Source organism: Calliopsis andreniformis, chromosome 1, assembly GCF_051401765.1.
Source record: "Calliopsis andreniformis isolate RMS-2024a chromosome 1, iyCalAndr_principal, whole genome shotgun sequence".
NCBI lineage: Eukaryota > Metazoa > Arthropoda > Insecta > Hymenoptera > Andrenidae > Calliopsis > Calliopsis andreniformis.
The window spans coordinates 12,760,031-12,784,557 of NC_135062.1; the positions used below are offsets into that span (position 1 = coordinate 12,760,031).

Here is a 24,527-nt window from a genome sequence, read left to right on the forward strand (position 1 = left end):
CGCTGACCAGGGAACTGTGACTCGCGGCCCCTTTCTCGACCCGCGATCAAAATCGAAAGGAAGACTGGCTTATCTCTGCCAGACGTGCTATTTTTCATCCCTTAACGAGCCGCGCTTGCGATCATCCGCGACCATCCATAACCTTCACAGTTCCTCATGGTTCTTTTCTTAAACACAGAGGTCTACTACATCTTGGAAGCAAACCTGGGTCAGAATATTTAAAATGGGGAATAAAAATATTTGCATTAGAAGACTGCGTTAACTGTGTTGAAATTGAGTCGTGTGAAATAATAATGTATGTAAATTGAAATCCGAATTGAATATTAGATGCTTGGAATATTATAGGAAATATTGATTTGGTGTTAAAATATTTATGAACTGTAGAAATGTTTGATATATGTTTATAAGGGTGTCAATACACTATTGTCACGTCACGTGAAATCACACCGCATATTGTAACAAATCCATAGCGTCAGCCGAGGTTTTTCCCTTGTTTTAATGTATGTACACATAGTGTGTTCGCACCCTTACCGTCACGTCACATATTATAGCAAATTTATTTCATGAAATAGCAAACAAAGGAACCTCAGCTCACCCTATGGATCTGCTACAGTATGTAACGAGATAGTAACACTTTCGCTTCCCAATTTTAGAAACTTGATATTACCAAGTAAAACATTTGCATCCTCTTCCTCGAGAACCTCATGTTCATTCGATCCCCAGAATCTGAGATCTCAGAACTTGGTAACACCTCTCTAACAGAATTTCAATCGCCGCGATAACTTGTCCCATGTTTCCCAAACAGCCCTCAAAACATCTTCCCGAAGAGATTAAGCCCCAGTCGTGGGGCTTCTGACGCGAAGAAATCAGTCTCCCCATCGGTGGGAGCCTCGGCAGGAGTTTCCCAGAGCTCGACGAACAGGGTAGCCTCGATCCCAAGGGATCGTTCACTCTTGGGGGTTCCCTGCTCGCGTTTCGACGAAGGAATTAATCACTTGTCAGACGCAGCGCCCTCCCGAAGCGATTTTTTCGCGACTCGCGGGAATAATTGGCCGAGGCTGGCTCGACGGTGTGTTTTATTCGGGCAAACGGCGGGTCGATTCGAAGACCGCGGGACAAAAGACCGGATAAAGTTGGCCCGACGCGAGCCCAAGCCCCGGCGAGCGGAAATAATTTGTCTGTGATTCGATCGCGTGCACCAAGGCGCGAACAATTCACGAATCATAAAGCAGGGATCGATCGGGGCTGAAACCTTCGTGAAATTCATTCGGGAAGGTCTCGATGGGACTCGCGTATCGAGCCTCTGCGAACGACTTTTATATCCCGATCATTTTCCTTTTAAAAGAAAATCGCGGAGGAGATCTTCGAGGACCTTGATTTGGAAGTCAAATTCTAGATCGACCTCAGGCGAGAACACTCTGGGAGCTTGAAAAGGTGTGTAATAGTTATTTAAACAGATGCTCGGGATGTGATTTTTATCCTTCTCGTATCTTTTACTCGTTATTTGGATTTGGTTCCAGCTTCCAGAAAGAATCGATAATGAGGGATAAAATTGTTCGTAGGTACTGATAGTGAGCGAGGTTAATAAATTAGTGCAGTACAAGTAATACAAGTCCAACATTAGCTATTTTCAAATAATCTCGAAACTATATTTGGACCCCAGACCCACAGTGCATTAAGTCACACGGGAAACAAGTGGATTCGATACATTCTGGTACACTGTTCCAAATATATGAAATACGCAGAAATACATATAGGGATCACATCTCTTAAAATATAATGTTTAAAGTTATTTCAAGTTTAGAATATTTAAAATGTCTGAAAATTTTAATACTTGAGGTTTCGAATATTTGAAATTTTGAATATTCAAATATTTGAACTTTTGAAAATTTGAAATATTTAAAATTACTCGTATTTAAACTTCCGAATATTTGATTATTTGAAACACTCGAGAACTCGCAACTGTGAATATTCGAAAACCGCTTCGAAAACTTATATCTGGCGCGCAGAAAACAATAAAACACTCCGCTGCGACTGAAACGAACAGCACGCCTTAATTCCTGCAGGAATAAAACAATTTTCGTGAACTCTATTTAGGGGATGACCCAATAATACCACCACCTTGACTTCGCAGCCCAATTTTCGCCGAACCAACCCTCGTACCACCGAACTCCCATGGACGCTCGGGACTGGGTAGCTTCGCATAAGCGAGAGATCGATCTCTCATCGATGCCCATACAGTCCCAGGTGGCAATTATTCCCAGCGAAGTAGCGGCGTTTCCGCCAATTTTCGTGGACTGGCTACGCCGTGTCTCGGATCGGGGCGGCGTGGTCTGTCGGTGTGCGGGTGGGTGGGCCGATGGGGGTGGCGGAGGGTCGTCGCTGTAAAAGCAACGACCGAGGCTGACCTGAATCCACGGGCCGGGGCGATGAAAAGGGAGCAACAAAAGCCGCGCGCGGGACGAGGACGAGAGTGAAAATACGGAAAATAGGCCGTTGTGCGGGGCCACCTTGTGGAACTACGTGAGAGAGAGAGAAGGGGGAGAGGGAGAGATGAGAGATGAGAGAGAGAAAGAGAGAGAGAGAGAGAGAGAGAGAAGGAGAGTAGTGAGTAAGGGGACCATTTTCGTTTCGCCGATTAAGAGGTTGCCAACACCCGACTTCTTTGTTATTGCCCATTGTTTCGACAAACTCACTTTCAACTGTGTATTCAATCATTTTTACCGTTCTTTCGCATTCATTTCATTACACCAGTTCATTCTCGCGTTTATTTTCATTATCAGTTCAAACGAAATGAGCATAACGCTTGCAGGAATTTACGTGAGCAACTTTCTTAATTACGAACCTGTACGTTGTACGCAAAGTTAGAACGGCGTGTGTTGTTCACCTGGATCAGATTGTCTTGATCCATGTTGGATCACCTCATCAGCAGCGTAATTCTGATTCTGTAGCTGAGGATCAAACTGATCCAAGTTCTCGTTTCTTTTTGTCTTTGAGAAGAGCAGAGAACTTAATGTTGTCAATAGATATGTGAATTATTATTTTCGTAAATACAATTAGAAAACTGGAATCTAGTTTAACATTTATTTTAGCCTGCAAATACTACAAGGTATATTTCATTTTCAATACTGTATACATTTTTGCATATTATGCAGATTCTGCACTTTTTTGCATACTGAAATTTCCCAATGAATGCGTAAAAATCCGCAGACTAGAAACCATCCATTTCATAAAATGCTATTTGAAGTAATAAATAATCCCTATTATTGTAAAAATACAAAGAGAAAACAGTAAAATATTGTAAAATAAAGGCCATAAAAATAAAATATAGATTTGACTTACCCTAGTCCCCAGGTACAGAATTATAATTAAATATAAATATAATTCAGACCAACCTCGTTTCTGTCTTATTATTCCTGTGTCTTGTTATTGTTTTTCTCATAAATTAAGGAGTCTACCTAATCCCCCCACCATCCCCTGTCCATCCGTCTGGCTAATGACTAGCTAGTTACCCTTTCTCGATCTTCGCCCGGTTTAACGACCCTCCAAAGACGCCAAGCCTTCCTTTGCTCCACTTTCTCATCTTTTGTCAACCGTATCGAACGATAATGTCGCTCTTTAGGCTGGCCTAATCTCTGACGCCGTGGGACGCCTTGGATCAGAGCCGCGGAGGTTTGTTTGGCTACCTGTCTAATGAGAGAATATAGGCCTGTTCCTATGAGACGGCCCCGACTTGCTGAGGAGACTCCTCACGTGCTTCAAGATCGCGAAGGGTTAAGTGAGGGTACTTAATGCCCTCGTTTGCTGCACATTGTGGATATCAAGTTATTTCGTACGCTTTTGGATCCGAGATTTGCCATGGATCACGTGGAAGATTGCTGAGGAGTGACAGTGGGAAGAAGTTTCAGTATCTTGAGATTCAGTGAAGCACAGAAACGATGGCTCGACATTTTTAGGATATTTAGGATTTCTTGAGACCCTGAGAGAGTTTTCTTTAACATTCTTTTATCGAATAAAGAAAGTAGCAAAATGGAAGGCAAATGTTTGACGACACTAGCTTTCATTTTTAATTAGGTTACCTGATTCAGGTTTAAAATTTAAGCCTAAAATTGAATAAAAGTAAGATTAGTGTTTAGATATTGGGACATGTTCAACTACTGGGACCTTCGCCTTAGCTACTGAAATTACTCTTTTAAATACTTTCCATAGACAAGCAATCTTCCAAATAAGAGTTCTGAATAATTGAAGAACTTGACAATGCTAAAAATCCCTGAAAATCTTGAATAGTCAAAACTGTGATTTTCCAAGAAGCACATAGCCATTTGAAAACACTCTGTGCGCCGCGGGTAATTGCCCATTTCGGTCCTCAAAGGTTAAGAATCTCCCCTGAATATGAATAAGTTTCTTCACGGTATTAATTCTCGAATATAAGAACGTCCCTGAACAAAGTGCACTTAAGGTATTGCTCGGTGTCTCTGCATTCAGAAGGCACTATCAAGAATTCAGAGAGGGAAATTTCTCTATTGAGGACGGCTACTGGGAAGCTGCGGAACGACGAATTTTTTAATATCGAGCGATATACAGGGTACCAGGGTTAAGGAAAAGTGAAGTCGAGGGGAAGCAAATCCTTCTAAGAAGAGGAGACGCATCCTAGTTTGCTAGGATAACAGGAAACCCTATTCCCTGCGAAATTTATCGACCTTTTAATTTCACGCAAAGAGACAGGCGCATTTGCATCGCAGCTTAATTGAATCCTCGCGAAGTGTCTGTTGACATTGCAAGGGAAGAGTCCCTGGGTACTCTCTCATCCTTTTTCTCAGACCTTTCTTCTATTCAACTCTAGGTTAGCCGTGTCTTCTGAGAATGAAGTGTCCAATAAAGTGTGCTATCCTTTGTCTATTCAACTTTTAGGCTTTGGATTCCTGCCGACGCTCAGACCTTGAATGTGGTCTTCATCGAGGTGATGGCTGGTTGTCAATGCTTGCTATTGGAAGGAGCATAATACAGTGCAATCAAGAAAAAATGTGTATCTTATTCATTTGAAAATTTGAATATTTCGAGATCTGAATAGCTATTTAAAAAAACTAATATTTGAATTCTTGAAAATATTTGCAATTTTTCTATACTACTCCTTTCCTATAAACAAATTTTGAAAACCATTTATTTCCACCATTGAATATTCTCATCAAAACTGAAAACAAGTCTACCACTTCAGACACCAAAAGCATTGCAAAACTCCAAAATTATCAATTTCACAAAATCCCTATACATCAGAGAAATACTATTCCTTACTCACGGATATTCTCAGACACAAGATCCCAAGAGCTTAAGCTCCAATCTTCCCACCCAAAGGTCCATAAAAATTCGAGACATCGTTTCGAAGATCCCTTCTTGTCAACCCCCAAAATTTCCCTTCTCCCTCTCGAGAAACGACAGCGTCGTCTTCTCGCCAGTCCTCTTCCCTGTTTCCTAGGGAATTTACTCCATATTCCTGGCACAAGGAGAACGAGCCCGTTCCCTGGAATCGAGGATATCAAACGGGTGACGATTTCGACTGCGTAGGCAGCGGGATGAAAGGTACGCGCGGAACAAGACATAAACTGTTCGCCTTTGTGTGGGTGTATGGTATACGGCGAGAAAAGGACCAAGGGGAGAAATACTTTTTCTGCTGTGAAATTTATTGGCCCAGGGTCGAGCATGGGAAAAGGAACGAGCTCGGTTTTTATTAAATTACGCTGCCCGATTCCACGTAAGTGATCCCGAAGTTATTGCGGTCAGCCGTCGGTTCGGCTGCCAAGAAAACGCACCCACGCTGCGCGCCAGTACTTTGCCACCGAGTTTGCTAACTGCGGTTGTACATCGATTGCCACTTTACGCGGTGCACTGCGTCAATGACACTCGTACCTTCGGTAAACTGTCCACCGTGTCGCTCGACCTGGACGAGGGCTCGTTTCTCGCGGGCACAGAATTTCACCAGGTCTTTCGGCGCCACTCTTAGACGCTGCCTCGGCGAAATTTCGAGCCAGGATTCTCTTTGACCAAGATGCATATTAAATGCAAGACGATGCAGGGAACTCTTTTGTGAAGAATGAAATGCAATCTACTGCACGTTATTGTATTGTAAGGAAAATTGTCTTTAGCAATTGAAAAGAAGTGTAGTTATTAATATTTTAAGTAGGGGTGGAACCTAATTTTTGGATCTTTGAAAGTCGAGTTTCAAAGTTTGTGGAATTTTTGAATGTTTTTGGGTTTTAGGTCTTTCAGAAATTCTGATTTTGAGTGACAGAGCTACTCAGATTTTGACTACTCTCTAATACCTTTCGTCTCGAATTCGTCGACCGAATGGCTTGCTCGTCAACCTGAATCGTTCTACAGTTAAGTGGCAAGTTGCCCTAACTTCCATAAACCCCAGTCCCTAGAACTTTCCATCGTTTCGGCTTTAACGTCGCTTTAAATACCGCGGACGTCGAACTAGTGACGCGATTCAAGCCTTTCTGAGCCACCTTGAGCAGAGAGAAAGGAAACTCGAGAAAACTGGGAGTATGCCGCAAAACTCCTGATCGAGGACCATAAAGATGTCTGAATTTTTAGGACTTGGGGAGGTTTTGAGGTTTCTTAGAATCTGAGATTTCTTGAGTTTTACGATTTTCTAGAATTTTCAGATTTTTTCGAGTTTTCAGGTGTCAGAATTTGGAGACTTCTCAGAATTTTCTACGATTTCTCAGATTTTAAGAGTTCCCAGATTTGCACAGGCTCTCATACGCTCCCCAATTTAGATGATCTAACGAGGAAACTGGTAGACCTTCTAAAGGCTTCGAGAAATTCTGAAACTCCCGAGCCCACTTTGATCTTGATACAGTGGCTTTGGACCATCTGTATAACGAGGCTTGTTGACTATTTTGCGAGTTGTAAACAAGCGTATGGGAGCATCTGCGCGGCGTGCATTAATTTAGTCGAGAAAACGGGCTCGTTTGATCTCGCTGCACGATAGAGAGAACGATTATTCCTCTCGAGATCGACGTTGAGGACTGGCGAGGACGATAACGACGCGACGCCATCGGTAACGATGATTCTCTGTTGGAAATAATTATCCAGCCGCGTCGAAGTGGACAAATGGTTTGCTCGAGTGTATGGGAAACCCTTGTGTGCCCGTAGAGCAACCCGCACTTAATGGGAGGACATGTTAATTACGCGATTTCCATGGGGCAGAGGATTATTGTATTCCCTGGACTGCGTGGAGAGTCCCTCGAGTCTATTCTCGGTTCCTTCGATTTCAGGCTTGCTCGATGTTCAATCGTGGAGTCTAAATATTCTCACAAGGAAACCTCCCCAAGTGTAACCCTATATTTTTGCTCAACAAGCTGAATACGACTTCATGATATTCCATTCGGTTACCGATACCTCACCTTGGGGAGCATATAAAAAAGATTTGAATATCTGAACATTTCGAAATTTGAAAATATGAATATTTGAATACTTAAAAATTTTCGTATTTTAAGCGACACTGTGAACGCAGGCAAATTAAACGCAGAAACAAAGAGAGACTCAAGTGTTACATTATACAGATGCAGGATCATTATTCTCTAACTTCTGACCCCATCAGGGGCAGCATTTTCCAGAAACTAGCAGATTCGATGGAATTCTGTTCGCTGCGAGACGATTAGGGTGTCATTTATAAAGCAAGCTGGAATTACCGCGAAAGGAACAGCAGTGGAAGTGGCGTGTCGACAAAGGATCCAGAATGAAACAGGGAAAGAGAAATTGTCGAATGGCACCGCGAACGGGTAAATTCGTTTTCCCCTTAAAAGCTAATTGCCTCGGCGGGCGCTAACGCTGACTGTTCTAACGCGTGTAACGACGTCTGGTCATTACGCGGCTTTGCCCTGAGGGACACGGTAAACGAAATAGAGAGAGCTGAACAACTCGATTTAATGACGACAAAATATTCCGCGGCTGGACCGCGAATGGTTATTCCAAACGAGCCTTTGAACCCAGCCGTAAAAACAATGTCCCGTCTCAGTTCGGTTGAATCAGCCACAGATGGTGATCTAAATACTTGTTCCTTGCATTTTTGAAAATAAAAATCATGCAGCAAGTAACAAATAAATGTAACTTCTCATTCAAAATTATTAACAATGATAACAAAATAATACAGTGAAATTGAATTACAAAGATTGACAGACTCGCCTTGTGTTTATCTATTAAAACAAGGCTGAAACTATCAACACACCGATCTTACACAATTTTTCCTGAAAAAAGTTTGCAAATGTCCCATCTATATCTTTTTTTTACTTTAAGATAAAAATACTATCCTAAAAAATGTATAAAAATTCACAGTCTACTGATCACAAAAAAAGCGTAGTAATCAGTAAATTGGGGCCAGACTAACATAAAACAGAACAATAACATACCAAAAGTGTTGGTATCTGAAAGCAGACAACAGCAAGACCTCCCCAGCGCGAATCGATGAAGGACATTTCGTTCATCCCTGATTTCACCCCAAGCTCGTGCGAACGTGTTAGAGGGCGGTTGGGATACGCCTACGGAGGAAGATCGCGTTGAGAAATTTAATGAAACCTAATGAAAGAGGCCCCCCAGTATTAAAGGTGCGAGTCCAATCCTGCTGAACGAACGTTCCAGCTAATATAAGATCGAGCCAGGCCAGGGATTTCGAGGTCCTCGGCGCGAGCAAAAATCTGGCGGTCGTTAAGGCAAATTGCATCCCACTCGAGCCACGTTCTACGAAACGCAATAGTGGAAAAAGAAGGCAGTGGTCTGACGCGCTTTCCCCGAGGAGATTAGGGTAAATAAGGACAATAATGGCCATCTCCAGTTCGATCGCGTTCCATCTCTGCTCCCGCGGTTCCTTTCTGCGTGCTGCTTTAATGGGACCTTGGTACCTGTTCTCAGCTTCTCGAGATCTGACGAATGCAGGGTACTTTGACCCTAAATACAGAAAAGACTTTGAAGTATAATATATTATTTGTAAGAATTATACAAAAATACACGTATTTCATGTACCTGATGTACAGAAACCTAAGAAGAAGTAAAGCATACAATGTTCAAACTGCGTATTTCTATATAATTCGTTCCTGAAACTGGTTTGCAATAGGAATTTTAATGGGAGTCAAAATGGCCCTGCACTCGCCTTCCGCGTTTGTCAAAAACCATTCTTCTCCCAAGGGTTAATGAATGAATAAAATCGAGAAATGAATGAAAGAATGAAGAATGCTCGTGTCGCTTGAATTTCGCTGAAGTAGGGAAAAAACGAGCATTCACTCGCCTGGTTTAAAGTCCCAACGCACCATAAGAGACTCAAAAAGAAAGAAAAATATGGAAAACTCTTCTTTCGCCAGTTTCTCTCCGCGATCGTTTTTTCCCTCAAGAATATCTTCACTTGGTGAGCCCTTTCACTAAACAAAGTCGCATGAAAATTTGAGACTTTCTTTCAGACACCTCAGGAGACGAGAGCTCATCCAGCAGCGAACACGGCCGATGAAACGCTTTGAAAGTATAATTCCGACGGGTCGTGAAATCGTGCCGTGGCTCGTTCGGCCTAATGGGGGCGTCCACGCTTTTCAATTTGTTCGAGCAATTTCCTCTCCCCCGTCCTCTGTTCCTGCCTTATTCGGATACGTGCTGGCTCGAGGATGAGTTATTCGCGTAAGATTCGACCAGGCCAATTCTTCGATCCCCCTTTTTCGCCGGCTCCCAGCGTCGCGCAATTATTGAGAAATTAATTTCGAGGGAGAACCGCCATCTGCGTCCCTCGCACGTTCGCCGAGGGAAACGTGAAGGGGGCGAAAGGTCGGAGGTGGGCACGATCGTGATCGCGAGGCGAGACGACGATCCGAGGCGCTCGAAGAACCTGTTCCTGCGATTATTGTCACGGGCGTCATGGGACGACACCAGAGGTCGCTGATAAGCTGATCTAGCCGCGAAGCTTCGAGGTTCGAATTGTACTGGGGTGGTTTTACTGCTGTCGGGTACGTCGAGGTTTACGAGTACGTAAAAGGATTTTCCAAATGAACGAGAGGGGAAATCGACTCACCGTAGGCTGTGACAACGCGGGAACGCCTGGGAACGATGCTATTGGACGGTCACCTGTAACAGAAGGGAGGAATAATACGTTTTTATTGCGACGTGATATGGAACTGTTTTATTACTTGGGAACGGGGGTGGTGTTATTCAATTTGTCGTGTTGGTCGGGCTGGTGTCGTTCGCTTTTAAGATGTACTTCTGTTCTACTGCTGTACGATTTATTCGTTTTATGATCTCGGACGTGTTTTTCTCTTGTGGACTGTGGGGGAAACTGGGTTTAATGGGAGTGTACTAAAGGTTCAAGTAAATTCTAGGTTGAGTTGATACTCTGGTTTATGGAGAGGTGGTAGGGGTATGGAAATACTTACAGCGTGGAAATGGTATTTACATTACAAGTGGGGTCTGTTTAGGTCTGTTCAGTTCCCACTTCATTGTAGGCTATTCTACTTGCTTTTATACCTCGTTGTAACCAATTGTACTCAGGTTTTACGCAATTTTAGTCGGGTTCTGCTCGGCTCTAATCAGACAGTGGAATTACTACTGAGTAGTACTTAGTTCTACTTGAATTCTCATTACTTAGTTCTACTTGAATTCTCTTGCGATTCTACTCACACTCTACTGATTGTGAGACATTCTTCAGATTCTACTCAGATTCTACTCAGATTCTACTCAGATTCTACTCAGATTCTACTCAGATTCTACTCACGTAGAGCTGACATTCTACTGAGATTCTACTCATATTGTACTCACATTTTACTCAAATTTCACACAACTGTACTCATGTTCTAGGATTCGATAAGCCCTATCTTTGCCAGAGCTAATTTAATCATGAAAATGCTACTCAATTCTATTGGTTTTTTCCAGATTTTATTCAGATTTTATTCAGATTCTACTCAGATTCTACTCAGATTCTACTCAGATTCTACTCAGATTCTACTCAGATTCTACTCAGATTCTACTCAGATTCTACTCACGTAGAGCTGACATTCTACTGAGATTCTACTCATATTCTACTCACATTTTACTCAAATTTCACACAACTGTACTCATGTTCTAGGATTCGATAACCCCTATCTTTGCCAGAGCTAATTTAATCTCCATTGATCGAACAGCTTGAATGATCGAAGGTATCAAACAATCTTCCAGCCCTCCATACATAATAACAATAATTTTCTCTATCTTACATGGATCTCATTTCGCAATTACGCGGCCGTATCCGTGAATTACCAGAATCAGCTGGGCCGACTGATTCATTTAGTGTTCGAGTTATTTCGACGGAGCGTTTATCAACGGAAGTAATTAAAAATGAAACGCGATACTGACTCGTCCCATGTATTCGCAGCACCCGTTCGTTTGCCTCCATTATGCACGCCGCAAGTGCATATATTTATTCAACGGCAGAGCGTATTAAATTTTCATGAGGCACGAAAACCATGTTAAGGGATGTTTATTCGAAAGAAAAGCGATACAAACCCCGATGAAAGTGTCGCCAGCCTGGGGATACAGGAGCACGATTTATTTAACACCACTTTCCGCTCCCCCTTTTGTTTGTGTTTCGGGGAAAGATATGGCGCTAGGAGGATGCGCTCAATATATACCTCTAAATATCATAATTTTCATATTTCCATGTGTTTAAATCTTCGAACACTTAATTACTGAATGTTATACATATTCAAATTAGCAAATGTCCGAATTTTCAGGAACTCAGGCTTTCAAATATTCAAGTACTGACTGTAATATTCAGGATTTACTAAATATTCATATTTTCCAAGAAAGACAAGCCTTTCTATCCACGAAACTTTTATTCACATATTCCTCGAAAAACTGCCCTTCGAAATTCATCTCCTATTGCCTATCATCTCTTCTCACCCCTCTCACACAGTTCCCTTTCCTCCTTTCAAGGAACCACCTGTCATCTCCCCAGTTTCTTTTCCACACCTAGCTCTCCCCTACCTAAAGATTCCCACCTCGAATCGTGACGAATCCGCGACACCGTGCCGCGTCAAAATCAAACGGTCAAAGAGGCAATCATAACTCCGCCGCGACGACACCGCGCCCCGACTAAGTGGTTCCCAAGTAAACTGGTTACGATAAGTAATTTATAAGCAATTTAAGTTCGGCGCGGTAATCCGCGGCAGTATCAGACGCGGTTGGGTAACTTCGCACTCCGCTATTATTATGCAGCGATATCACGCGCCTCGCGTGCGCAAACTGACGCACAGTGGTCTGAATCAGCCTTCTGATGGAGGAGAATCAGAGATATTTACGAAAATATATTTTCCATTCAACTTTGAGGGTGGTTTTCACCCCCTAAACATCAGTTTAGGACAGCTAAACAAATGTATGTATTTTTTGATGCACTACTTTGTTAGCGTCAACGTATTTTAAAAACGAATTGAGGGTGAACGGTTCCATGCCGTCTTGCCTTCGAGGGTTTTATGTATGGGACTTAGGCTATGTGGCCTTGAATGAGGGTGCGTGAGACTAAACAGCCTCGACGCCAGGCGATGGCTGATGACCACGTTGGGTCTCCCAGCTATCGGGTGTTGAGGGATTGAATGTTTATGTGAACAGCTAGAGAGTTTGGAAATAGCAAGCGGCCTGACGCCGCGTAGCTAAAGAATTGGGACTTTGTTCCTGAAGGATCTGGCCACGGAGTGGGGAGAGTCTTTTGACTCTCTGGCAAGAGGACTGTGTCAAGGGACACGGCACTTACCCCAGAACCTTGAACGAGGAATCAAATTAGAAAAGTTTCTAACAACTTGTATATCTGTCTGTCATGACTGTCAGGTCTGTTCACACTAATCTGCTCTACTCAAAGTTTATTCGATTTCATTCAAGCTTTAAGTTCATCCTACTCAAGATTCTACTTAAGATTGTAGTCAGGGTTCTACTCAGAGTTCTACACAAGGTTCTACTCAAGGTCTTACCCAACCCAGACCTACTCAAGGTTCTACTCAGGGTCCTCCTCAAGATTCTACTCAACATTCTACACAATATTCTACTCAAGACTCTATTCAAGATTCCACTCCACATTCTACTCAACTTTCGCACTGAAGCTCCTTTTAAATCCTCCTCGTGTCTACTCAACTCGCCCTCAAATCCCACACAATTCTCAATCCCTCAAATTTCACAGTCCCCTCGCCAGCGTCTCGCAAGGCGTCCCCCTAAGCCCCAGGTCCAAATAACCAGCACCTGAATATTCAAAAACCGTCTCAGCGTTTCGACGGGACGATTCGCTGGGACCGATGTCTCTCCTTGGTACACAAACCAAGGAGCGCGCGGTGTGCACGCGTTTCGAGTCGAGTGCACCCTCGGGAGTGAGCCGGCTCTCTGCATTGATTCAACGAAGAACAGCCACGACTAATGGGCTCTCCTTAACGCTTCAAAAAGATAAGCAACCGTCGGGGGTGAGAGGTTTTACAGTATATCTACGGTTGCTGGAGGTCTCTGATCCTGTTAACTGAACGAGAATTTTAAAGCACCTCGCGCCGAGATGCAAGCGTCGCGCGATTATGCGCGCGTTGAAACGATTTCGCGCCCTTCCCCCACTCCTGCTCTAATGTCACCTGTCGACGAGGGGGCTAGGCGTTGGGGGTGGTGTTCGGGGTGTGCGTAGGGGGTTGCATTAATGTAAACACAAGAGCGCAAGAAACGGACGACGGAAATCCGTTTCGTGCGAGCGAACGCTGCGTACGGCGGTGGCGCGGGTCTTTTCGCGGAAATTAAAACGGTTCCTCCTTCTCCCTCTGCCGCCGCGCCGCGCGCTGCCGAGAGAGAAAGAGGACGCGGCGGGATTAAATAGAACAGCGGGAGCGCGAGACGCCGAGCGGCGCGTTATGAACGACTGATTACATGGATGCGCGCGGTTGTCACGGATTTCAAACTGTTTATGAACACCTCCAGCGACTATACACACCTGGCGAGGTGGAGACATTCAAATGATACGTATTGGATATTGGAGGCTTAGAGCACTCTCTTTGGAGTGTACGTACGCATAATTTGGAGGCTATCTCGCGTGCATGTGTTTCGAGATACGTGGTCTACCATGTGGTATGAGCATGGAATTCAAAAGTGTGACAACTAAAAGACACGATCTTTTTAAATAGCTTAATAGCAATTTTTTAAATATTACATCAGACTTTAAACCCACACCTTAGCTTCAACAAAAGTAAAGTGCTTCAAAAGAATAATTTCCCTTGCAAACAGAAACATAAGTCCTCAATACTATACTAACACATAAAATTCAACCCTAAAATATCCTCAAAAATAAGAACACAGATATAATCATTTCGCTGAACAGCCACAGATTAGTCATACACAATTATTTTCTAACAAACATCCTCTGCAAATATTATACTCCTCCTCAATCAGAAACTTCAGTATCTACAAACGCATTAATCGCCGTCAATTTCATCGTTAACTATCCCGAAAAAATGTGGGCCAGCTCTCCCTATCTCACATCATTTTTGCACCTTTTCATCCCTATGAAATTCGAGCTCTATAGAGGGTCGCAATAAAACGAGCCGCGAATAAGACGGCAGCGTCGTCGGGTGGTTCCGAAGAAAGTCGAAGAGGACGCGTATCTCGTCTTTTCAAGATCTGTCCGATCAATGAAGCCCCAGGTTCCCCTGAATAGCCAGCGACTACGGGTCGACGTTAAATAACACGCGGAGAGAAACACGCGACACTCCGGATGCCCCAATAAAATATTCGATACTTTGCATAGCGGGAAACTTCCCGACCGAACTGTCGTCCCGAGTTTCCGCCAAGTAAAACTAACTAGAGCATTCGGGGAACAGATCCGTGGGGAGGACGTGTAGCCAGAGAATATGGAGGAGAGACTCGGGAAAGAGCTGACTCGTAAATTATTTATCCTTCAAATGGGGAATATTAGATTTTATTCTGATAATGGGACACGGGTCTCTTTCGTGCGTATGCAGGAGTTCGAGAGAAACTGTAGCGACTTTGTGTCAAGAACAGAGGAAAAAGAGAGGTGAAATATTTTCTGAGTTCTGGGGAGTTTTGTGGAGAAGAGGAGTAAAAGGCGATGATCTTTTTTTGGGAGAGACGATTCTAAGGGTGGACTATATTTATTATTGCGTATTTGAAATAGTTGGTACCTTTTTTAGAAAATGAGACTTTTGATGAAGTTTCTTTTCGTAGGATTATTCTGGAGTTTTTATTTTATTCTGAGAGATCGTCTTAAAGACTTTGAATATCGGAACAAAAAAGAGGTTAAAAAGAGTATTCTAAAAAAGAAAACAGAACTTCTTCAGAGCTCCTACTCCACTCCAAACAGGAAACTTGACAAGACTTAACGATCTTGAATAAGAAAATGATCTCTATAGATTCAATAAATATCGAGAAGAGCGACTTCTCTCCAGGGAAAAGGAAGGAAGCAAAATCCAAGCGGGGACTCGTTAAGAAACAGGATCGAGAGAGGAGGAAAAAAGCCGCCGAAAAGAATTCGCGCGGTAATTTAATTAAACTGTTGTAACTCCAGAGTTTCAGCTAGCCGACGCGGCAACTCTGAATTCGCGATGTGACTACAGCCTTCGCAATTATTCCCAGACTTCTCAGAAACTTGCCCGTTCCTTTGGGAACGAACACAAAGGCACCGTGAAAATGAAGCGAAACGGGGCGAAGGTTTTCCCATCTTCTTCACCCCTGAACCCTCGACGCTATATTCGCCCTCGTGTTTCTTTCCATTTGATTGAAAGTCAACCGCGAGAACCGCCAACGACGCTAGTCGCGCCGACAGGAAATTAAAATCGTCGAAACAGCGTCGAAATAATCGAATCCAAGAGAATCGCGTCGGCGATTGGACCTCTAAACAGCAAGGCTCCAATCCGCCAAAACGCTCGATGCTTATGGCGTTTCTCCACTGTGCCCTGACCACAGGCAATTTGAGGGGAGTTTCTGGGAAGCGATAGGCAGGAGGCTTTTGTGCCTTTGCTTGGACTCGATACAGTCTTCTAAGACTGGGAAGAATAGCAAGATGTGGAATCTTTGTTTTCGTTCGATTCGACGAGACTAAAGTAAATGTCCCAGTAGTTGATCATGTCTCGATACCTAAATACTAATGTTAATTTTATTCCTAGTTACAAATAAAAATTAGTGTTATAAAATAGTATCCTCAATTTCTGGGACCTTATTATTAAAGTATCGGGACATACAGTTGTAGGTGGTCTATTTACTGGAACATTTGACATCTTAAGCGTTCAGGTACTGGGGCATTTACCTTAGTCGCGTGAAACGGAACGCTAGGAATTTTGGAGTTGATATGAGATTTATGGGGAACGTCTGGAGTTCGGGATGGAAGTGAAGGAGTACCTGAATTCGTTTTATATTGACTTTATAAGTGGCAGTAAACAGTTAATTCCTCGGGATTTGTCTGCCACGTTTCTTAGGGAAAGGGGAGTTTCTTAGAGAAAGTTTAATGTCTTGTTTCTGAGGTATAAAAGAGCTTAGTGATGCTAATTACGTGGATGGTTAACGATGGCAAGGTAATTGGAACTTTGTTACCACGCGTCGTCCACGTTCCACGAGAACGAGGTTTTTAGTTCAATAAAAATATTCTTGGAGAAGGGAATAAATACCAAAAATCGAAAACTAGCAAACAATGATAGAAGCAGTCTCCAAGGAGTTTAACCCTGCTGTTAAATAAGCACTAATTTGCACTAACTAAGCACCTACTTTTAAACTTATCCTCTTCTCAAAACCAATGACTCAACTGAAGCAATAAAAATTCTACAAATACTACTACCATGACATTCTTCATATTATGCATCAGCTTTAATCTTCGTTCTCCCTTTAACAAACTAACTACATAAGAACAACTCTCTTGAAATTACCTTTATCGCGCCATCTACACTATTTCCCACCTCGCTGCGCAGTTGCACTGCGCACCCGCGGCAATACCTAAGAACCACTTAAAATCTAAACGTTTAAACAGTCTCGAACGACTATACAAGCCCAGAAATCGTGTCGACGATCATTTCTTTCTGTCACCGCGAACAGGGACACTAATAGGTCCACGAGAACAGAGGAAAGAGAGGTGAGAAAGCGAGGAACGCGGCGGTCGACTGTTTCAGAGGAGCCGAGAATTCGCACTCGCGTCACCGACACGCTTGCCCTTGCCGCCTTTTACGCGACTCTGTGTATCCGGAACACTCGTAGCAGATAAACTGCAGACGAGAGTTGACAAGAGAGACAAGAGGCACACTCTCCCCTTCCCCCACCTCCCCGAAAGCTTTGAACTCTCCTCCAGCATCCTCCAGCGCTTCTCTCTCTCTTTCCTTTGCTCTCTCCTTCTCTCTCCTTCTCTCTCCTCTCTCTCTCACTCTCTCTCTCTCTCCTCTTAAGGGGCACGCTTCCGAGGCATCCATTGTGACTCGAGGAATTTCTTCTCTGCAGTTCGCTCGAAACTAAATTATCCGAGGCTAATGGCGAAATTAACCCCTCCCACCTGCCTGGCCGTCATCTTGGAGGGCATATTTGACAAGCGACACGTGCAAAAAATGTCCCCGACAGAAGGGCCGCCTCTTTCTTTCAGAAAACCCGCGCGTTTCAAACTTGCTGACCCGTTTCCTCGGATACTCTCGCGTAGACACTGACATAGATTTCCCTCGCTTCTTTTTCGAGGCGTTTTTGCGGGCGTTAATCGCAGGAGGAGGACCTCAGAGGCGGAAACGCGACCTTCTGTGAACGAGTCCCGCGAAAACTGAGCCACTGTGTTTCGTTAATCGACTCGGAAGAGGGGAGTCGAAAGAATGGCCGGTGTAATCAAAGAAGTTTACCAGTGAGAGGATTCTATCGAGGTAAATTAAGGGGTTGGTGGAAGTCTGGGGATCGGTTTCGAGGCGAGGATTGTTAAAAACTCGGGGCGGGTTAATCGAGTCGAAAATCCCCGGTACAAGGGTTCGTTGAGGGATGGGGGAAGGGGTGAGGATCGGCCGAGGAAGAGCAATTTTATTGCGCCCTTGTGTCGCTTTATGCAATTACGAGTCGTTGCCGGGCCATCGAGAAAACACGTCGTTCGTCTTGTGCTCGCGCATACTACCCTTCTGCCTCCAGCCCTGCCACCCCCTCGCCCCGAGACCTCGTTGTAATCTAAGTTGCTTTGTACACATTTTACCAAGAGGACACGTCCCCTAGCCCTCTGGAGAAATCGAGACGAGGACTATTTTTATCGCTCGTCAACGACACGATTTTCTTCTTGTTTTTAATCCTTTGGGCATTTTAATTGCCACGATCTTAATAGGAGCGAACTAAGCGTGTCAAAAGATGCGAGCACGACCTCAAAGGTGAATTTAGGGTGCATGAAAACTATATTATGTGTGAGAATTTCTTGTACACGCTGCCACTCCGCTCGAGTTTGCTTTCAAGTCGTGAACAACTTCGAATTTCACTAATTCCAGTTGCGGGCGGTAATTAAAACGGCAAAATTAATTGCAACTTCTCCGAGACAGTTACATGATTCTATTGAAAATTATTGAGACATAAGAATGTCAGTAATTCACGAGGGCAGTTCTCTAAGTATAATGCACACATTTTAATGAGTCTTTGCCAGTTTAAAGAACTCGTCAAGCTAAATACTTCCTACTCCCTTTTTAGGACCTCTGTTTTCAGCTAAAACAGGTGTTCAGCTTAATACGATTTAGGTATTACAAATTTAAGAATTTTAACTACATGATAATATAAAGAATTCAATATTTGAAAATTTAGAAAATGTATATTAATAAATACCCAAAAATAAATTGAATCACATTTTCAATGCTTCCAGAATTAATTCCCAAAGTTTCCACCATTCTTGACAATACCACAGTAGAATAATCCCTTAAGTAGCGAACATTAGAATACTGCAAATATTTATACGAATTTCTCACCCCTAATTTCCTTTATACACTTCACCAATGAATGAAGTTATACAGGGTGTGTTCGACAACAGGTGTCAGAGATTTTAAGAGGTGATTCCACATGCTAAAATGAAACAAAAATAAAGATAGATGAAATTGCATTTCAAGTTTCATTTCTGAGTCATTAACTATTCAGAAAAAGCCAAAAATACCCGTGAAATGTGTCTCATTTGAGACTTATTCTACTGACCCTGCTGTGCCCGACCTAATACAAAAGTAGAATAAGTCCCAAATTAGACACATGTCAAGCAAATATTAAATATTTTTGGAACATTTAATAGAGATTTCTTCTATTCTATAACAAAGCTAGTAGAATAAGTCTCAAGTCAGACACAGTGAAATCAGTAGAATAAGCCTCGAGCCAGGCACAGCAGAAGTAGTAGAACAAGTTTCGAGTCAGACACACTACAAGTAGTACAACAAGTCACAAATCAGACACAGCAAAATCACTAGAATATATCCCAAGTCAAACACACCACCCAAATTTTAAAAACTTTTGAAACACTTAATAACTCTTAAACGAAGTTCCAAACGCAATTTCCCCATTCTTGATTTTTCCCTTATTCCAACCTGCAGAATCACCTCGGAAAATGTCTGACATCAGCCCTCGAACACTCTGCATGATTACAGCAAGCGGAAGGAATGATTCCAAAATGAGCGTGGCAATTCGTTCGCTGCAATACGATTGGCCAATGTTCTTTAATTCGCAAAGCGATCGTCGATTTCCGCGGGGCAACAATACTTATTCCCCTGTCTGGTTGCTCGGCTTTCAGCCGCGGACTCGAAGCAACCCCGGAGGAAACAAAGAGGGAATGCGCGCTGGACAAAAGAAAAACCTCGGAGAATAGGATCACGAGATACAAGGGGAGGGATAAATACGGCGGACAGATGAAAGGGGATGGTGGTGGAGATACAAACGAGAGGGACGAGACGAATCGGTCGCGGATGAAAGCTGAGGAAAAAGAAACTTGATCAATGCCACGCGTTCGTTGCATAATTTGTCGCGAGCTATTCAGAAAGCTCGTCGCGTACGCAGACTGCCCGACTCGATTCCTGACCGTATCCTGCTGCATTTAACCCTCAAGGAAGAGATCCAGAGGTAACACGATTTCAAGAGAAACCAATTTTTATGAATCTCTCTTGAAGAAAGGATAGGATAAGTATACCTAATACTGGACATTGGCTATGTCTTTAAAAAGTGAAACGCAACAAAGAGGCCAAGTTGCAAAAGTAAAGAGGGGATCCTCTGCTATTACTTTTGCAGTTTGGTCACTGTTGTGTTTTATTTTTTAAATATACAGGGTGTTACACTAATAGGTGGCTAAAGTTTGGTATCATATTCTAGGAAGCATGGAATATTATATCAAAGTTTGGCTACTTATTTCTGTAACACTCTGTATACTTAATGTCCTGTATTAGGTACACTTACCATAGATAATTTTGAATTAAAATATGAGAAATTTGTTAGGAAATATGCGAGTTGTATCACTATGCATATAAAGGGTGTAAGATCGCGCATAAATTGCGTATGGAGATCGACGATAGACCAGAGGACAACTTGGTGGCTGAAGCCACTCCGGTTGCTAGTAAATCCTCAGAGTATACAAGATGTCACGTCGCGTATGCGAAAACAGGAACGAGGAATTACTGGTCGAACGTGATTCACGAGTTGACGCGAGTTTATTGTGGGCTGTAATATTGAGAATGTTTCCATTGATGGATGTGAGGTCATTCATCTCGGGGAGTAGTGGTTTGTTTTGTTTCCTAGGTGCAGAGTGTAGTTTTCTGTACTTGTTTAAAAGTCCTCGATGGATTATGGATTTCTCTTTCCAAGGTCCCATATATTAGGTGCTTTTGTATTTTAGTACTTTGACGCTCAAATACTCCAGCCACGTTATACAGAGTGTCTGAGGGACAATAGAAACTTTGAAAAGTGTGTTGGTAGCCCAAATACTACTTTCTTAAAAGTATTGACTTTTCAAAGTGTCCCCTCGCTTTGAGATATCCTGTATTATATTCTATCCTAAATAACACTCTGTTTACCTCACTTTTACAGTCACTTTATCCTATCTCCCCTATTCTCTCTTTACTCTAATACTGTAAATTCTCAGCAAAGTACGTCTCAAAGAAATACAAAATTTTGGAAAATAAATATTTCAAAAAGAATATTTAGGCTCCAACACATTTCTCAAAACGCCCCATTAACCTGAAACACACACTCTGTATCATTAATAATTAAACAGCCCAATATTATGTATAACTGCATAGAGGATGTGGCAATAAAAGCATCAAGAACTATGAGAAACGCCATCGACAGCGGCGAGATAAACCTCGAAGCTTTTCCTCGACCGAAATCTGGATTGACCAAGGACGAGAGGAGCTATCGTAAATTCCGTGCGAGAGTGTTAGAGATAGGATTAATGGTTTCTCAAGAACACACGCGTATCTTTCCCTGGAGAAATGAAAGACGAGAGTTTCGTCGGCCGATATCGCTGTGGCTCTTCTAAAGCGTTGATCGAGTTTCTATGAAATCGGAAGGCGCTTCAATAGGTATTATTATGGCATAAGGGGAGCGTGGCCCGTAACGACGGTAATTCTGCGAGTCGATAAGCGACGTGGCGACCTTAAAGAAACGAAGATAAGCAACACGTGAAAAATTCTTCGATGTTCACGCTGTGGGGGACCGTCGAACTCTTATCTACGAGAAAGCCTGAAGAAGCACCGATGGAAGTTGCACCCTTATCGCGCAGCTCGACCCCCCTGGAAACAGTTCCAATGCAGGTGAAGTCCTACATCTTGCGAATATCTCAAGCGAAAGTTTGCAATAAAACGTGGGAGCAGCATAGGCAAAATTTCGCGTTTCAATGAAAAATGGTCCCCCATTCAATACCCGGGAATTTCGCGTCCACGTGCGAAACGAGACATTCAACGATATCTTTTCAGACCCTTTGTGCCACCCGAAATTGCCCAACATTCCCCGCAAGCTTCCCACATTGTCCACGCCCTTAATATACATTCACTTGGAACCCAATCTCGACGACAACCTCGCCCATTCCTCCGACGTGAAATAAAGGGAAAAATATCGGCGGGAAGGAAATGCAGGGGACGTCAAACTTCGGACAGCAGACGCGATATAAAGTTGCTGGTCCTAAAGTTACAGAGTGCTGCAAAAAGTCTGATTCCTGGAGGATGAGAGTTCGTAACATCAAAATCTGATTGTGAGCCGCAGGGTGGGAGGTTAGTTTAAGTTCTTTTAGGTTTTGGTACTTTAGTGCTTTAATATTTTCATGTTTTTGCGCTTCTTGGGGCTTTGGTGTTCCAAATATTTCTCTCATTTAGTATTGTTGGTACTTTAGCGTAAGGATGTGTTTCCAAAAATCACTTATTTTGCTTCTGAAGAAGGTGTTCTATTTTTTTCTGGTTGTCGCGTAGGCGTCTACAAGTCAACTCTCTCAAGTCTTTTTTTTTTTTTCGCTACCACGAAAGCGCGCCGAACCTATCCCTACCTTCCCATTGGCCAATGCTCACGCTCCTTGACCAATGGGAAAATTCCAGCTCGGTCGCGCCCTCTATTTCAACCGTCGTGACGGTGACCTCGTGTCACTGCCTTACGGAGAACGGTCTACTGGCCCAACTTGGCAACGCAGCGGAATTTCCCAGAGGCCCGAGTCGCTTGACCATTTGGCCCGCACGTTGTCAATCTCGCAATGCTTAGGCCTCTCGGAAATTCCGGACTTTACGACACCCGCCGTAGCTATTGAGACCCAAAAATAAAAGTCTTGAACAAAAGGAAACATGCATTGTTTGAAACAGCTAACGGAACAATCTTCTCAAAAATAGCTTTCTTTACGCACGTGTCTAAAAATCCTGCCAACCATCTGCACGCCAAATGTTCTTATTTGTACGTACTGCTGGCCGCTACAGTACTTTAACACTTTGATGCTTCATGTTTTAATCCTCCAATCTGATTTACTATTTTCATTCTACACCCTTTGATATTCTAGTGTTCCAACATTCCCATGCTTCATTACTTTCATCCTATCGTACTTAGGTTCTCCCCAACGCCAACACAAGGACGCTCACCTTTCCAGCATAACGATTACTAAACCCCCCGATTAATTCATCTGGCCCGCACAAAAGACACAGGGTCGAGATGTGAAGGGGGAGAGGGCAACAGGAAGAAGCAGGAAAGCGGCACGCAATTCGACTTCCGATTCCACCGAGTTTCTGCTTCCGAATCCCGGAAATCGCGGCCTCGACGATGCTTCCGCCCGACCTCCGACTGCGAATCTTCGCTGCAGGCTCGCGTGAAACCGTTCCCCGTTCGAGCCGCGACGCACGCGGAATAGTTAAGCAGCCCTGTTAGCGCAATACGGAAATATATGCGGGAGGCCCTGCAGGCAGAGGCTCGGGACGAGCTCGCTGCGACACGGTCGGGTCAAAGAAAAACTTTAATTATCGCGTTTAAAGAGGCGACAGCGTCTGGAACGGGACTGGCCCCCTCTGAACCGCCTAGTCTTCTGTTTCAGGCTTCGGCTAATATCGGCCCGCCGACGGGCAGTACGTGCTCGACGTTTAATCTCCCTGAGCAAGCGATTTCGGCCAAGCGACGCCCTTTGATGTTTTGGGGGCCATTGTGAGACCGCAGAGGAGCAATGACTCTAATAAACTCGTTTTAATGCGTCGGTGGGTGGGGATGTAGGTCAACAAGGTCAAGTTTGAAAACACCTGCGATAGAATCTCGTCTTTGCTGTTATGCGCTTTGCATGTTGCTTTTCTTCTGTGTCTAATACGTGAGTTAATAATTACAGTTGCTTCTTAAGCTTTTGATTCTCGAGGGGCCCGAAGATTTGAGAATTTGAAAATTGGGATAGTTGAAGAAGCTTCCAGTGAGGATATATTTGTCTTTAAGAATGAAAGAATTGCTTGTTGCTATTTTCCCTGTGTCTATGTACGATTCGAAAGTAGAGGCATTAGAATGATAATATCATTATGCTAACTCAGAGTGTCATACAAAAGTGGTTAATGCTTCCAATGATAAATACGAAAGGGAATGCTTGGGGTGAGAATCCACTCGACTCTCGGAGCAGCCAATGGGCAATGATTTGGGAGTTTGTCGAATAATAGAGGTGATCCAGTGATTAAATAACAATGATAGGTTCTCGCTATCGGTTAATGGAATGTGCAACTGGTTTTACGATAAGAGCAACATCGAATCGTAAATCAGGGTGTTACAATATTTTTTGCTTATTCGAGTTCAGTGAACCAGCGCGATTGCACAACGATCTAGAGGTTTGTTGAAGAATTTCGGGATAATCTGCACTCGATGCATGCCCGTGTATCCTCCTCGACATAGACTAATGGAATATACTATTAGTTTCAAGTTGAGGGCGTCTTGGAGTTGCGAAACCGACGTGACTACCGACTCGTCGAATAATCTACAATCTGATCCACCGGAGCGACACGACTGAGCGCTCTCTGGGGACGTTCCCGAAGAATCCCGCGTAGATTTATAATTTAAACAACGCTGCAGTGTTCCCCTTAACGTTGCCAACATAATGCACT

General features: G+C 43.4%; 1 protein-coding gene across 1 annotated transcript in view; it reads right to left on the minus strand.

Annotated features, from left to right (window-relative positions):
* Nachra3 (nicotinic acetylcholine receptor alpha3 subunit) overlaps positions 1–24,527 on the minus strand; it is a 90,347-nt gene that overhangs the window by 59,493 nt on the left and 6,327 nt on the right. Inside the window, exon 2 of the mRNA XM_076377205.1 lies at positions 10,052–10,104. The gene's annotated coding sequence lies outside the window, so the exon portion shown is untranslated. The remainder of the gene's footprint in view (positions 1–10,051; positions 10,105–24,527) is intronic.